This window comes from Pezoporus flaviventris, unplaced genomic scaffold (genome assembly GCF_033815535.1).
Source record: "Pezoporus flaviventris isolate CSIRO_AGI_PZ_B2104156 unplaced genomic scaffold, CSIRO_AGI_Pfla_v1 ptg000031l, whole genome shotgun sequence".
Classification (NCBI taxonomy): domain Eukaryota; kingdom Metazoa; phylum Chordata; class Aves; order Psittaciformes; family Psittacidae; genus Pezoporus; species Pezoporus flaviventris.
In genome coordinates this window covers 53,058,763-53,064,502 of record NW_026892579.1, presented here as the reverse complement: position 1 = coordinate 53,064,502, position 5,740 = coordinate 53,058,763, and the positions used below count along the sequence as shown (strand labels likewise).

At 47.4% G+C, this 5,740-nt stretch overlaps 1 long non-coding RNA gene across 1 annotated transcript; it reads left to right on the top strand.

The window, feature by feature from the left end:
• Positions 1-1,307: 1,307 nt before the first annotated feature.
• Positions 1,308-2,288, top strand: LOC133273484 (uncharacterized). Its single transcript, XR_009744836.1, has 2 exons — positions 1,308-1,749; positions 2,062-2,288. It is a non-coding gene; the product is annotated as an uncharacterized LOC133273484 (long non-coding RNA).
• The last annotated feature ends 3,452 nt before the right edge of the window (positions 2,289-5,740 follow it).

Genomic DNA, 5,740 nt, shown 5'->3' with positions numbered 1-5,740 from the left:
CCTGCAGGCCCTTGTCAAAAGCCCCTCTCCTGCATTTTTTTGGTCCCTTTATGCACTGGAAGCTGCTCTAAGGTCTCCGCGGAGCGTTCTCTTCTCCAGGCTGAACAAGCCCAGCTCTCTCAGCCTGGTTCCATAGCAGAGGTGCTGCAGCCCTCAGAGCATCCTAGTGGCCTTCTCTGGAGTCAGTCCAGCAGCTCCACATCCTTCTTATGCTGGGGCCTCCAGAGCTGGACACAGGACTGCAGGGAGGGGTCTTACCAGAGTGGAGCAGAGGGGAAGAATCCCCTCCCTTAACCTGCTGGTCACACTGTTGGTGATGCAGCCCAGGACATGGTCGGTTTCTGTGCTCAGGTGCACACTACTGGGTCATGGTGAGCTTCTTACTGACCAACACCTCTACTTCTTATTTAATCAGTTGTTTCAGGGAGAGAACAGCAATCCAGACTTCAGCAGGCTCTGCTTCCTACATTTCCCTACGTTTGGGAAGGAAAATAAATAAATAAAAGGCCTTCCTGGGAAAAAGGCTTTCTTCCACAGATTCTCAATGGATACTTGCGCAACATCAAATACACAAAGTACCCTGGCTGCCCTGCCAGCAATTGGCGAGGCTGTCATTTCACCATGGGAAAGGCTTTTGCAATGCTGAGTTCAAATGCTGCTGTTCTCCTCCACCTCTTTTTCCTCCTCACTTGTGCCAGTTCATCTGTTTGTGATTCCACATGGTACATTGGATTGGAGAAACTGGTAAGGAGCCCAGCCAAAGGGAAAAGCCCTGCGGCCTGAGTCAGCATCTGCAGTGTTAAACACTGCAATTTAGATGCTTTTAGTAGTTGAGTCATAGGAAAGATGTGTAATGGGCCTTAATGAGCAGTCATCTAAGGCTCTGTCACTGCAACTGTGTCCTCATGTAGACTGGAAGGGTGATTGATTTTTATTTCTTTTATTATTCTTTTTATAGTTTCTTAGACATTTGACTGGGGTTTGTGAGACCCAAGTCCTGGTCCTACCACTGCCACAGATTGCTGGTGTCATTTGAACCATTATCTGCATCAGTCTTAGCTGAAGAAGTGCACTTTCTGAGTTGAGTGCAGGCAAAATTCCCTGTTTTCATGTGCCTCTTTTCTGTTTACTCTTTGGGACAGAAACTGCTTGGCTATTGTATAGTTTTGATCAAAGCTCTAGGCACTGCCCCACCTCTGCACTATCAGTCATTCAGTAAAGCCAAGGTAGAGCTAAGGGGGGAGAAGAGAGAGCATACCTCCATCCTTGCTCACTGCTCATCTTACAGAAAGCCATGTGTTTATGATTGTCAACAGCACTAAAGATATCTGGTCTGCAGAACTACCATACTCTGTGGGCATAAGCTTTGTATCATGCAGAGCAGCAAACCAAAGGGATAGCACGACTCCAAAGCAAGAGCTCCACTGCGTCTCTGGGTGTCCTGCAAGGCCAGGAAAAGCTCCTGTGCTCAGCTATCCAGGCACAGCGGGTTGTGGTAGAATAGAACAGGGAGAGTTAAAAGAGCACTAGTGGAGCCATTGGTTCCATGGCACTGTGCTGCCTAGGAGAAGATGGATGGTTTTTTGCTGCTGGAGACTCCCAACAGCAGAAGTCATTCTCTGATCCTTGCCCTGGCCCTTTTGGCAGTCCCACCTCAGAGGAGTGCCTCCCCACACAATGTGCGAAGGATGCTCCAGAGCTTGCCAGCTTCTGTGTTTTAATAATCTGCTCCCCTAGAAGAAGGCAATGGTTTGTATGCTGCAATTGCTGTGCTTTTATTGTATCTGAGTGACACCATGCTCAAATTGTTTCTGTTTTGGAACAGCTTGAAGGGGGAAAGAAAAGAAGTAGGATTAACTACTGAAGAAGCAGATCCTTATGGGGCTGGTGTGTGTATTGTTCTCCAAATTGGAAGCATTCTTAAATCTGTAACTCAGCTGCCATTACAGGATGGCACCTCCTGTATGAGTGAGGAAGACAGGGTGCTGTGCTATGAGGACCAAGCTGTCCCCCTTCCCAAGTTAAAATCGACCTTTTGCTGTCCTCTCTCCCTTTCTTCAGCTCCATGAATTTCTTCCTAATGAGAATGTTGCCTCAACACCTGGCCCTGATCTGACTTTCCCTTCCCTGTCATCACGGCCTTGAGAGGCAGAGCAGCTTTTTGGAACATGTCCTACTCTCTTCCCCTTGGGTCTTTTAATTTGCATTTCCAATATTCCTCCTTTCTCATGTTTCTGAACTTCAGACTGGCTTTTCTTGTTGGCAGTCTTAGGGACATGGATTAAAAACCCCAAACCAACAAATAAACACAAACCCCAAACAAAAAACCAACAAGAAAACCCAAACCCACAAAACCTAAAAACCCAGGTACCATGAAAAATGTAAAACATACAAGCGTCTCAGTAGTTTGTAACTCTCCCTCTCTCCTTTGAGTTCTTTTGGGACATAGAATCATAGAATAGTTAGGGTTGGAAGGGAACTTAAGATCACCTAGTTCCAACCCCCCTGCCATGGGCAGGGACACCTCACACTAAAACATATCACCCAAGGCTTCAACCACCCTGGCCTTGAACACTGCCAGGGATGGAGCATTCACAACTTCCCTGGGCAACCCATTCCAGTCCCTCACCACCCTAACAGGAAAGAATTTCCTCCTTATATCCAATCTAAACTTCCCCTGTTTAAGTTTGAACCTGTTACCCCTTGTCCTATCACTACAGTCCCTAATGAAGAGTCCCTATCCAGCATCCCTATAGGCCCCCTTCAGATACTGGAAGGCTGCTATGAGGTCTCCACGCAGCCTTCTCTTCTCCAGGCTGAACAGCCCCAACTTCCTCAGCCTATCTTCATACAGGAGGTGCTCCAGTCCCCTGATCATCCTCGTGGCCCTTCTCTGGACTTGTTCCAACAGTTCCGTGTACTTTTTATGTTGAGGACACCAGAACTGCACACAATACTCCAGGTGAGGTCTCACAAGAGCAGAGTAGAGGGGCAGGATCACCTCCTTCGACCTGCTGCCCACGCTCCTTTTGATGCAGCCCAGGATACGGTTGGCTTTCTGGGCTGCGAGTGCACACTGAAGCCGGTTCATGTTCATTTTCTCATCGACCAGCATCTTTTATCATGAACAGAGACTGTGAGCAGGATACAGCGCAGGTGAGGACTAGTGAGCTACAAGGCTGTGCTGACCACTGAGAAAGACACCCAAAGTGTCTTTGCTGTGCTGATGGGTGCTCATCAGGCAGGAGGGTTAGCCTCAGCTGCTTGCTGGAATGGAATATCCATGCTGCTGAGATGCCATCATCTGTCTGGGGTTGCGTAGTCACCCCTTCAGGCTTTTCTGCCTTCCCATGTTGAGGTTTTTCCTCTTGCACCTTGGAGCTGCTACCTATCAGATCTATGACAATCCTACCTCTGTCCTCGGTTTTACCTTTGTTATCTTGCAGGGCTCTGTGCTCTTTCTCACAAGCTGGCAGTCTTCTCGGTTCTCAGAGGCAAGGTTACCCAGCTGGGCTGTATCAGGGAGGCCTTGGAACACAGCTGAACCTGGAGGACAGGGTGGTTTCAGGGCCAGCTTGCTGGAAGCTCTATCTAGCTTGTGTTTGTCCCAGTTTAATGCTCCAAATGGTTGCCTCGGTGCTGGAGGAGGTAACTGGGTTATTAAATCATTCCTGCTTCTTTGTCAGTCTGATGGATCTACCATCCTGGCATGATACTGGTCAAGAAGAGGAATTTATAGAGCCAGGCTAGCAGATAGAGCAAACCCACCACTGCTCCATGCATTATCCTTCCTTAGTGGATAAGGCCATTTGGCTCAACTGCATGTGTAGATCAGGGCCTTGGGGACAACAGGATCTTTCCTTTTTACCTCTCCAGCATGCAAGGTGAGGTCTGTTTGCCCTCACTGCAAGGCTGGATCCATGGTGCCCTTCCTGAGAGCAGCCATGGAGTCATGCTAGAAGCTTTGCTCTTCCCTCTCCTTTGATTTGGTAGCAGACTCTTTAGCCTGGAAAAGTGATTGTTGAGGTGACGGTATGGAGGTCTAAGATATGTTGCCATGAAGCAAATAAAGGACAACAGTTTGCCTCACACAAGAATTAAGGTGCGCCAGAGGAAATTAACAGGTGGCACTTGAAACAACCACTGGTGCCATTTGGCAGGGTGTGTGGTTCAGCTGGGGAGCTCATGTCCATTGGACGTGGCAGATGCCAAGCATGACATGGGTTCAAAAAGGAGCTAAACAAGGGAAAGAAAAACCTATCAAGGGTTATTTAACACAAAGACATCAGCTGTGACCCGAAGTCGTGGAGCAATACGGCATCAGGATGCCAGGGAAGCACAACTCTTAGGTTTTCCTCGGTGTACTGTGCCCTGGCTGGCTGCTGCTGGCCTTTGAGCAGCATGTAGGCATCAGATGACCCTTTAGTTTGTTGAAAATACCACTCAGTCTACAGCAGGTGGAGTGATACTGCTGAAATACCCATAGTTTTGCTTCCCCAAGGGCTTTCAATGCCTTTTTTGAGGCTCTGCAGTCCAACAACAGAGCTCTTTGTGTTTATTTTCTTACTGCTGCTTTCCCTCTTTTAGAGACAGCTGGTTTTGTGAATGGTATTTAACAGTTCTTTCAAACTCAATTAGGCACTTGGGAGCCAGGAGTTGTGAGCACTCAGCTTCTATACCCAGCAAAGGATTTTCCCCACCTGCAGCCTCTGTTACACTATTTTCCCAAGACCTCTATGCTTTGTGAGGTAAGCTTTTAAAACTGGCCATTTTTTAGTGCATGAAGGCCTTGAAATGAGTGGCCAGTCCTGCTTTGTTTGCTCTCCTAACTTTGTGATGCTCTGAAATAATTTCATTCATCACTTCCCTTTGGAGGGGGGTGGAATTAATAAACTCAGGCTCTGTCCCACCCCTGAACTCACTTAAATCTTGTATCTATAACAAATACCATTTTTGGCAGGCTTGACAACACCTATTTGAAATGGCTGGACAATGAAAATACACTGCTTTTTCCTTCTATTACAAGTGTGTACCAGGGTACTGTGTTTTGTGTAGGGTCTTCTGCTCATGCCCCGTAGCTGTGCCCACGTACAGCCTAGCCAGGCATTCAATGATGTGATTAATGGCTGTTGCATGTGGTTGAGCCTGCCTCTGATCTCTAGGCTGGGGAGATCTCTGTGTGCAGTGGAGGGTTTTCTTTTGCTCGCAGAGCTCTGTGAAAGGTTTTTCTCTCAGGAAATTGTTTCTGATACTTTAATGCTGGTCTTTGTCCTGGCTGAAAATTAAGACCTGAAAATAAAGCATACACACATAGTTTTGTGTGACACCTTTTTTCCTTCATTTAGTTCAGCCTGACAGAGTATTTCCTTTAGGTACCTTTAACAAAAGCATTTTAATGTATCAGGATTTCTCTTTGGGCTGCTGAGCTAAAGGTTCCAGCTCAGTGAGCCATATGCTCAGAGGGGCCTGGGATACTTTATATGTTGTATTTTCATGCTCTGGACTCCTGCCCAGACAATGTCTCCCAAGAGCAGGTTACTGCCATGGGAAACAGCTGAGTTGGCTTAATGCAAGGATGTAAGAATGACCGTGCTGCTCAGAGTGGAGGTATGAGCATCTCCAAGCTTGGTCTCCAGCAACCAGCATCAGTGGATATGTAAGGAGGGAATATAGGAAATGGGATGTTTGCCAGACTCCCGTCAGAAGCAGTTCAATGACTGCTTGAGGCAGAAGTTGTATC